Genomic DNA, 11,948 nt, shown 5'->3' with positions numbered 1-11,948 from the left:
ACAAAATCTAAGGTTGAGTACCTTTTACAGATAATGACGTTATTGAGGTGATGCTCTTTAGCTCTGATGACTTGATTTTTTTCTTTAAAGCTGGAAGTATTTACAGTGATGAAAGACATTTATAGCAGACGAAACTGAGTACATTTTTAATTAAAAGTTGATTTGAACAAACTGTCTTTTCACAAAATTCTATTTATCTGATGTATTTTAAGTCCTTATACCCTAAATATGCATAAATTAATTGAAAATCTCGTGAACATTTGCCTTATAGCTGACACACTTGTCTGAGCCTTGAACTCATCAGACCTCAATTTTACATAAATATATATACCAATAACATGCTTAAAATCTAAAGGCTAAAATCTGTGACATAATTAAACACGCGATTTTATAAGTTTAAAGAAGTCTCTTTATAATCTTTTGTTTGGAATTCCCAAATATCACGAGCAAAAAAAACAGCAAATCGAAAAGACCTATATTGGGTTTTAAGTAGATTGTAGGGTATGCCAAAAACCCTGTTCCTGTCTGTGGAATTAAAACGGATGCAGTTGTTATAATGAATATATTAAGCTCTCTAAAGCTTTTTATTTTCATCGATAAAAGAGTAATTCCGATATAAATCGCAGATTGAGAGACTCTCCGACTACTGTTCTCTCTGACCAGTGTTATAAAAATATTATTTAATGTGAATTCCTAAACCAAAAATCACTCAGACAAATTTTTATGCATCGGTTAAGAGCCTTATTTTTCCATTCAGCTCATGTGGCTGCACCAAAAGGCAAAAACCAGTAAACGATAAAATGGACTGTTAAAATGGAATCTTTATCCATTTTTACAAAGCTTTTTGAATAATTTTTACAAGTGTAGAGGCTACTGCGTATAAATGCTGTACTTTGTTATTGAATAAACATTTTTTTAAAGTTATTGAAGACATCCTGGTTTAGTCTTCAGGGCGACAATCGAATCACATCTGATATCAGCAAATATAGCAGTGATAGCATACCAATAAGTAAACGTGAGAGCGAGAAAGCAAAAATGAGAGCGTATAACTCTGCATAGGAATATTGAAAGTACTTGTCAGAAGGCCACGCAAACATTTACTATTTAAAAGATGTCAAAATGACGTTTGAAACATGCAACTCTGTGCCGAGAATGAACATATTTCGTAAACGGGAAGAAATTGAAGCGACACCAGTCATTGACCAGTAACTTGGAAATAAAGGGGCTTAATGGTATGGAACTCTTCATCTTATGGTTCTAGCATTAGGCATCAGTCTTTAGAGTCTCGGATGAATGATTATTATAAAAGAAAGATTCCTTTACGGGAATGGAACAGGAGTAAGATAAAACTTACCAGTAATCTAGAATAATCTAAAGCTTTACCAGAAACTATTTAAACTAAATTCCAAACAATAAAGTATCAAAAACTGGAATTTCGTTAAAAGAAAAGAGTTAAGTAGGCAACACAGCAACCAGGACACGGTTTAAGACAGACGCTCGTATCATGATGGCTCGCTGACGGCGACACTAATAAATCGTATGCCACTAAATCGCACAGGTGTCTGCCGTCGTGCCGGCTAGCAATGACATTTCGTTAACGAGCTAAGAGACGAGCTCGAAGTATGAGGAAATCGGTAAAAACCTTAAGGACACTGTCTCGCAGTGAACCACATATGCAGTGGCATGTGCGCCACGCCGTAGCATCATATATCTTCCTTAGAAAATACGCAATGAAATTGAAATTTAAAACGAAAACCAATAAAAATGCAAAGACGGATGAACGCAGACATACAAACTACGCGCTAAGTTATGTGTGAGCGCGCTTACGGCTGGAGCTGGTTCGTGTTCGCAGCGGCGGCCAGTGCAACATGACAGCAATACAAATTACCTTAACGACACAGAAGCTATTGGTTGGCGCGAGGATGAATAGCGAGTGTGCGAGCGGAGTGTGAGTGTTAAGATAGACGAAGGGAGCACAGAGTTCTCAAATAGGGACAAAGAGAAAATGAGTATGACACAGCGACATATTTTGAGGAGAGTGCTGCGAATGCCAGGGATCGTTACGGAGTGTCTGCGGAAGATATTTGTGAGTACATGGATTCTAAAGAATAATTGCTGAATTCTTTGTAGTCATTCTTGTTTACAGGTAAAAGGTGTGTTGTCTTTTGGGATCAAAAGCCAATGCAGTCAAAAAAGGTGAGACAGAAATGCAAATTTCACAACGCAAAAAGCTTTAAAAATTGCATGAGATCGAGCGACGGAGGACTTATAAAATATGAGTGGAATAAGATTGATCTCTTAGGTTGAAAAGAATTAAGATATTGAAGTGGGGTAAGGAATAAAACAAATGAAATTAGGAAAAGATGAAAAGAAGGTCTACAGGATTTAACAAGCAGAATGCAGCGATAGGCTGCTGCAATTGGTTGTGGAATAAGACGGTAATGTTACTAAGGTGTAAATGTGTACGCAAGCGGTAGTATTAGAGAGCCACAAATAAAGTGGATTTTGTCTTCGGCGACAGCACAAACACAAAAAATAGCAATGCAACCCACATACAACCGACAGCTTAAGAAAATTACATTGTCTACAAACGAATACTAGGTTTAGTGACGCAGAGGACAAGCAAAAAGAAGACATTAGCGTCAACGACGACAATGACAGGCGATTTTAATAGAATGTGTGTTGGAAAATTTATTTCCTACGGGATCTATGACATTGTTGGCCTTAAGTGAAAGGCACACATTTACAACGGCTTCGGTCCAACTGTTGCTCGGCTGACTATGCAATTTTTATTTATTATGCCTCCGCATTGTTGTTTTTGCACTCAACACTGACTGAAAGGAGCTAACAACATATCCTGCATTCATTTCGTATGTTCACCATTTGGACTGCATTTCAATTGCTGCCACAACTCACTGCCTGCCACAAGCTGCTGCAGCTGGTTGGTGCTCTCTTGTACTCTTCACATTGTAGTTTGCTACACCCATAATTCCCATTTCTTGCGATTGCAATTCCTGGCTTGTCATCGTCTCAAGGCGCGTCTATTAAAGATGTCTTGCTGCTTGCTCGTGTGCCAGCCTGGCGCTTGGCTTAAGGCTTAAGGAATGGCAATTTCCATTGTTGCCACACGTTCCAGTTGTTTGAGCGTGTGTGTGCGGACGGGCGCGCGTCTTGCATTTCGATGTTGAAATTAATGGATTTTCACTAACTTGTAAATACCTTTTGAAAAATGCATTATCAGCTAGCAGTATGCGAGCGATGTGCTGACTAGTTTTCGGATTGGAATTGTCAGTTATGTGGAGCGGCTAAAAATTATATGAATGAATTAGATTTATGTTTGCTTTTAGTGTATGTGTACTCAGTTCGGAGTCGTGCCCTGAAAATAGAGTCACATTGGGTCTTTATTCTTTCATATGCCTTGTACTGCCCTGAAATTCTCAACCATACATTGTAACCTAATTTTCTTTGATAGGCTGTTGTTGCCTACAGATTATTTGGTCAGAGTACATAAATTTGGTTCATTTTACAATATAACAATTAAGGTTTTTACCTATACTACTTCGTCTTTCCAGTACAAATTTGGTCTCCCACTACCTTTGGTACCACCAATCGATACCGCATTGAACACTCACTGGGGAGACTAAATACTAAGGTTTCAGCCGATATGTCTTAGAATTGCCGTTGTTTCAAATCATTATTTAAATAATATCTGTTAGAAGATCACAATTGGTTTCCATATTTTTTTCAAATGCGCCGAAGGATTTTTAATCGTTCAAGAAAGTATTTTCACTCGTATATAAACCTAAGAAACGAGTCTCAAAATGTTTACAAGTTTTAAATTTCTTCAATCAGATTAGTTTAGATCATATGTAGACACTCGATGTCCTCAACTGCCTTCGCTATCCGAGTCAGGTTGCAAGTCGCCGAAATTCTGGTAGGATGAATGAACTTTGCATTGAGTATTAGAAAAGCCTCTAAGTCGCCCTGACAGTCACATAGAATCTCTGCTGATATATTTAAGAAATTTTAGAATCTTGTGAGTCTATCAAAGAAGTAGTCACAGTTAGTGTTATAGTTATAGGCATGAAACCATAATTGTTTCCATACTCAGAAGTATCCATAAAGAGAAGTAGTGATGAGTGAAGTCATAATCAGGCGTTTCAGGCATTTCAGGCATTGCTATCCGAAACTATGATGACTATAATGTAGTTATATCTGATTTAATGTACAAACATTGACTTAGTGATATTGATTCAACTCGCCTGCACGATCGCCCGAGTACATTTCCTTCCATATTGTCTTCATGCGGTTTGAAACATTGTATCACAATTGAAGTAAAAAAATCACAAACAAATATAAAGTCAAATATTTCTAAATGAACTCTTTTTTAGGATAAAAATTAAATAGAAAAGATAATAAATTGCATAGCAAAAACCCGTAGTTTGCAAAGCCTACGAGATCAATATCGAGAGGTTCAACAGGTGCCTTATCATATATCATATAAAAATAACTTGTTTTCCAAATTCAATTAATAATTTATTTAGTACTGTGGTGTGAGACTCGACTAAAGTTTGCGGAAAATTAGCAGTATACATTTTGTTTTAACTCCCAGCAACTTAATATTTGAACAACGACATCACTAACGAAGTAATGAACACTTTTTTCAAAAACAAATTATTGTCTCAAAGCATAGAAGAAAGAGAAAGAGCGTGAATAAGCTGGGTATAAAGAGTTTAAGCGGCGACTAACACATCATATATATTTTCAGGCTACTCTATAGTGGACATTAAAAATTATGGACACTTTTTCCTAAAACAAAATAAATTGGCGGCTAAAATATGTCTAAAATGTATCTACTATTACGAGCGCCGCGAAGTATGCTACTAAATAATTGATAAGTTCGTTTATGCCTCTCGTCTCTTCCGACAACGGCGGCGGATGTTAATTGGCGGGCTACAGCTGCCAAATTTTGTGTTGCATATCAAAATAAACTTACTTAAAAATGCACGTACACACACAAAACAATACAAATTCACGTGATACCGCTATAAACAACGGCGTAACGGCACTGCCCAATTGCACTTCATTCCGGCAGACTTTTATGAGTCTCATATCCTAGTTTATACTATTGTTTATGCGCTCATGCATGCAGACGTTTTTGTCCGTGTTTATTTGTATATGTTTTTATGTATGTGTGTGTGTATGCCTAATGTGTTTTTGTACAAACTAACGCGTTTATTTTACGATGCGTACGCGTGTCAAATGAGCCATAAAAGTGGTGAAAAATACTATTTGTATGGCATGCAGCATGATCTGCCCGGGTCTCGCCTGGTCCATGTGAAGAGATGGTGCAATGAAGTGCAACATTTGGTGAATTTGAAAGCGTTGTGTATGGGTTGCACGCCGGCAGGACCGTTAGTCGCTACAAGCATACAAATTCGCCGAAGAAGCATACTTTTAGGGGCAGTGAACTGTCGCCTTTAACTTTTTTTTGCTTTCTTTCTTTTTTCTGAAGTAGTAAAGGCTTTCTGTCATTTCATTTACCCCATCACACCACATATGAGAATGGCGAGAGGGATCTTTTGTGGAGCTGACTTTATTTAGTCGCTTTTATGTGGGCGTAAGTTTATAAATTGTATTTTTATATGCATTTTATTTTCGCTTCAACATTTCTTGTCTAAACGTTTTTAATTTAGCCCCAGTTTGATGTGGTGCAGTTGAGAGGCGTTGCTTTGCTTAATAGAGAAGTATAAAGTTCGCCGCTTCAGCTGCTTTGGTTGAACTAATTTGTTAAGTGATTTTCAATAAAAATGTTCTATACAATTTATTGAGTATTGTGCAAATGTTTTAGTGCTTAATTGAATTAGGAAATTCATGGAGATTGCATAGAGGGTGCTATACACGCTCTTCGGTCAGAAAAAATACGGTCGTCGACAATTTCTTTTGAAAAAAGATCATATGTCGCTCAATATCGCCTAGAAACCAGCGGATAAGTTTGGTAAGTATGTCTCATAGTAAACCCAATTACAACATTAAAAGATACAAACCTTGTATTATTGAATTATTTTATCAACTGAAAAAATTTTATTTTTGTTGAACAAGTGGAAACGTTATTCAAAAATGTCTGGAAAACAAATCTTTTTTTTTTTAATTTGCGTTTAAACAGGTGGCAACTCTGGTTATTACTGCTGCTAATTGTAAGATTTCTTAAATTTTCCTAATCTGATACTTATAACTATTATATTATCCTATCATAAATTATTATAATATATCAAAAATATTAACAGGTGGCAGCTCTCTACAAAAATATTTTTAAATGTTACTTAAATGTATTTCACTATTTATTGATTACCATGTTGAGGCGTTTATTAGTTTTATCAATATTTTAACTTAAAATTATGGAACTGGTGGCAACACTTTGACAAGTCTTTTTTGTTTTTTCCCTTTTAAATCACCACAGTCTTGCAGCGATAACTACATATACATATATTAATATTTTATTTGGTGAGCCTTATCAAAATAATTTGTAGCTGTAAACTTTCTTAAAGTCAGTCAAGTACTATATTACTTAAAAAATACAGTTGGCAATCTTTCTCAAGTAATAACTTTTATGATTACTGATCCCTTTTCAGTTTGATCCATATGTTCGAAACCTTTTATCCAGCGTTTTTTTTTTAAAAACTGAGTGTTACACTATGTAGTTACATTTCATATATTGAATTTACATACATACTTAAGTATGTATATATGTATTTATATAATACATGAGTATGTTTAAAAATGGCCAAAGGAAGGCAACTCTACCACATAATATTTTCAGTTGCAAACTTTTTCAATCATTTTAGTTTGAAACTCATAATTATTTCAATAATTTTTTGTTTTAACTTAGACTAACAGATGGCAACCCTACACAAAAGTAATCTGAACTAGTATTTACATCACCTACACTGTTACTGGACTGCCATTAAATCTTTGTAAAATAAAAATATTAATTGTTTTTACATGTGGCAACCCCAATCAAAGATATTTTTTCTAATACTTAAATATCAATTTTCACAAGTTCTATACTCTATCCGAAATCCGAAATCTTTCCAAAGTTATTAATTTTTTATATTCATAAATTTGAAACAGTTGGCAACCTTCTTACTTATAAACGCCATAAATTAATCTACCATATATTTCTTTACTTATTTTTAATTAAAAGAATATATTCTCATCATTATTACTCTAGGCAACAAATATGAAACCTTCGTCTCTACACACCATCTTTAATGTTATGTATTTTATTTGCAACAAAATGGCCACACTACGCTGCACTAGTTGCCGTCCATTATTCAGCTAAGTGATTTGCGCTTTATTGCAAGCTCAATGTCTACAGCACTTTATTAACGCATTAAAAGCTTACCTGCGGGCAGACTGGCCATAGTCATTTGCCCCGCCACCTAACACCGCTTCACTTTTCATCCTCAACACAACATTAACATACACACTTATACCTGTAAAGCATAGCCATGAGACTCATGCTTTATTGTGACATTGTTGTTATATAAAAGTGACTAAAAGGCTTTTTAATTATTTTTAATGTGCTCACCTGAATGGTCATTATGTATTGTTGTCATTATTGTTGTTGTTGGCTTGGTTAACTGTCGGCCAAACTGACAATTACACCACAAAAGAACAATAAAAATGAGTGATAACACCGGCAAAAGCAAAAAACAAAAAAGAACAGAATAAAGAAATTCCAGCGCATAAAAGAAGTCAAAAGAGTTGTGGTGTGGTGGTGAGAAGAACCTAGTAACTGTGTCTCTTCATGTGTCTATGCGAGCAATCTATCTTCATATTTATTTTCGTCGTCAACGGCAACTTCAATTAAGTTTATGCCTCCTAAAGGATTTATTACACAGCGTCGAGCCCTGCTTGTAGTCTCTGGTAGTTGCCGGCGTCAAGCTTTTTGTGTAATTTTCTGCATTTGTTTTTTATTCGTCGCTTTCTTCCGCTTCTTCATGCAGTTCATTCGCCCTTTTTAATCGGCTGAGCCGTGCATAATAAAAAACGCTTAATTTGCGGTTAATTGAAAGGAATTAATTCGCACACACAAGAAGCGGAAGTGGAAAGCATAATTCTTGAAATGGCGATTAGTTGATATAAATAAATATATTGTAATGCTTGGGAAAAATTAAAAATACTCTAGAAGATAATATTTTATGAAGCCCTGTTTCACAAATTGACAAATGCCTGTTCATCTAGTGAAATTGATTATACAAACCTTGTACAAGTAAATATTGAAATTAGTAATAAATTATAATATATTCATAAAACATCTTAAATGAATTAAGGAAATCGATTAACAAGTTTTCTTTATTATATTTATTTATAGATATGGGCAAATTTTTATTTGAGTTTGGTTTTATAGATATCGGGTGGTCACTTCTCTACTATTTCAGTTTGGGCTCTGAGTTCATTACTACAGAAGTATAAACCTATTATATTGCCCCTTTTTTCTTATATCCGACTATTTAATATCTAGCAGTTGTTTGTTCGAACTCTTTCAAATATTTTCGCAATAATGACAACAAATAAAACAAATCACATCACAAGAATACACAAAATTTATTCTATGCATCTAGAAAGAGTTTTCAAGATCTATTAATCCACTAAATAAAAAACCAATGCTGGTCCTGTCTGCAAGAGATTATTTTATTCCACTAAAGCATAAATGTTCTTGAAACTTCATGGTAGTATTATTCATACAAAGAAAATGTCTACTAAGTGTTTCACAAGTTCAATAACCCTGCGTAAGATGAGTCCTTTGATGCGTAAGATGACCTTTACTTCAAAAAATAGTATGCAATACTTATTTTACAAAACTGTTTAATCTTTTTGAATTCTTGGGAGTTACTCAAATCCACTTCTTTACCAAAAATTTGATTGAACATAATTTAAGCACACTAGATGGCGCTTTAGTGTTTTTTACTGTCAAGCTGACTGTCTTTTGGTAAGAAGATATTGTTAATGTATTTTATCCTCGATAGAAAACGTCAAGAGGTCCAACTTTCAAGAATAATTGAGCACTTGAAAATCGACGACACACCGAAAAGAATAAGGTATTTTTTAGTACTACACAATTTTTAAATTTAATTTAATATTATTTCTAATGAAAACTAGCCTACACTCAATTTTCTTAATCAAGAAATATTTTGGGCAGATGAAGCTTATGCTTAAGGAATAGCGGAAAATTTTAAAAAGAAAAATCTTAGGAAAATTATATAATATAATTATAAATAGATTTAAAACCGACTACTTGTGTTAAGATCATGATATGTGTTAAGGATGATGAAATACAATAATACATTTTAATTACATAAATCAAAAGGACAACCACTTATTAGAAAAAAGTCGTATTATACCGGAAACCTATATCTTATTTGGGTTCAGCTATGATATGAGAATACTTATTTTAATATGCAACATTTTTACACAATTTTTCCAAATTACTACTCTTTTAAAGAAGTGTTCCATAAGTTCATACATTTTTTCTCTACTCAAAGCGAACTACATCGCTTCACAAATGACTCATTAGAGTTGCATTCAATATTACTGAAATTTAGTCACTTTGATCTCATTTTGTTACTCAAGATGCTATGAAATCACCATATTCACCACACCATTCCGCCCTGAACTGTGCTGTTAATATTCCTAGAAGATGCATATCTTTTTTACACGCAGCCATGCCATAAACACTTATTAAAACCGGATAACCAATTTTCGAGCACAATTTTACGGTTCATTGTTGCTTTGGTAAGAAACCAATATACTCACACTCAAATGATCCGTATAGCAGCAGACCTTTGTAGACATATATATACAGATATATATGTATGAAGTAATATACATTTTTATAGTTTCTATATTGGTTTTTAAAGCACAGCGCAGGAAGTATGCAATTTCGTAGGGTTATCATCAATAAGCTTATTAATGTCAACATTAAATGACATTCATTACTTACCGCAGTTGTAAACGAAGGAGACAAAGCAAACGACACCGCTGGCGTCATAAATACTCGTATCTGAAATAAAAGTTTATAAATATAGTGATACAACGGCCAGTAATAAGATTACAGCAGCTTTATGTTAGTGTTAGTAATGCACAATTTTATTAATCTCCTGGCGACTGTAAGGTTGTGGTGAGTTTATAAAGGTGCTGTTTATACAGATGCATTCTGGGGTGGTTGATTTTGTTGGAGTTGGAACGCAGGTCGTTTCATAAATTCTTTAAGTCAGTAAGGAAAAGGACATAACATACAGGGAGTGGCATAAAGAGCAGGAGTACCAAATCAAATATCCCCTCCGAATCATGAGCTAAATACTAACAACGGTAGAGACGGATTCCTGAAACTCCAACTGCTCTCACAGATATAAAGGGAATTCAATATAATTAAATAGCTGAGACTTAACTCTTGCCAAAGCACTGTTAAACTCTGCTTGAAATTATCAGACAACAAGTATTGACAGACGAAACCAATCTGCAAAAATGGACCAACGAAGGGACTAAGCCAAGCTCTGCACAACTTCGGAGTCTGAAATTAGGATTTCGAATTCAGAAAACCGACATGAATAATTGTGTTACAGTAAATCTGATGAGTTAACAAGGGAACTTTGTTAGTTAATCACCTGAGATTTTGACTATTCTGATCTGTTTACGAATATAATCAACAAGACTCTGCTTAAAGTAGCCTCTCTTTGCTAAGCCGAACCAATAAACCGTTTCAATAAATTTATAATTTGACAGCAAGGTTCCACTAGAGTTAAAGAATTTAGGCTTTTTTAAGGCTAGAAATATTAACTTCACTAATACTCAAATCAAGAGAGCGATCATATTGTATAATCGGAAAAGTATTGTCGAGCAATGACAGATATGCCGACCAGCTTATATAAAGTTTTGAGGTATAGGTCAACAGTCCTTCGTCTTCAAGGAATCGAGGAACATCCAAAAATGTTTCCTGAAATATTTTCTCCGATTCGAGTAGATATAGACTCCTAGCCCAACTGAAGGCACGGAATACTTTTCACATTAAGTAATATCGAAACAGGGGAAGAGTCAGCAGAGTAGTCAGCGAAGAAAGCCTTCTCCTGCAAATTTAATAGAAGGAATGTCCTCGAGTTCAACGAAATCGGATGATACGACAGCAACCATATTAGTTACAGCTACTCATAGGAAATAATTTACGAAACAATCTCTTAAGCATATTCAAAGTTTGATCCTTACACTTTTGAGGGTCCCTCAATATTGCTTATGACGTTGCGGTTCTGTTTAGCTTCGGTTTCAGAGAACTTCTACACAATTGAGAAGAATTCTTCAAATTTATATAGGGTAATTAGTTGAAATAAGGGGCCGGCGAATCGTATCATCCAAGCTGATTTCAGTCTACAAGTTCCACAAAGCTTTTTACAAGCTTTTGTGAGCTTTATTTATACAAAATAAAAATTTAAAACGAAGTTACGGTTATCATACCTCAAATCTATGATTATATTTGACTTAACTTATTTGGAAAAAGTTCACAACTTAGAAACTTTGTGATTTTTAGTATTTTTGGTATATTGGATGGCTAGTGGGTATTAAAATCGATCACTTTATTTTGAGAACAAGGATATGGAACAATTTTATTAAACCTTCTTGAGATATCCTAAATAAAAATCAAATCAAATAGTGGTGTGTTAAGATGGAGTGAAGGCTGGTGAGTTGGATAGACACAGCTGGACAGGCGCAGATATATCCGAAGCCTAACTAAGTAATTCTTCCAATAAGAATAGCTGTATAGTGTAAACATACTTTTATTGTTTTTACGAGTATATTTTCATGTCCACTCGCGCCAGCCTTGTTATGGCCATAATGTTCACTTAATAATTCATGAAATCCTGATACATGAATTGAATAACTGATGGGTGACA

This window comes from Bactrocera oleae, chromosome 4, assembly GCF_042242935.1.
Source record: "Bactrocera oleae isolate idBacOlea1 chromosome 4, idBacOlea1, whole genome shotgun sequence".
Taxonomy (NCBI): domain Eukaryota; kingdom Metazoa; phylum Arthropoda; class Insecta; order Diptera; family Tephritidae; genus Bactrocera; species Bactrocera oleae.
The sequence above is the reverse complement of the archived record's forward strand: the minus strand, read 5'-3'. Positions refer to the sequence as shown.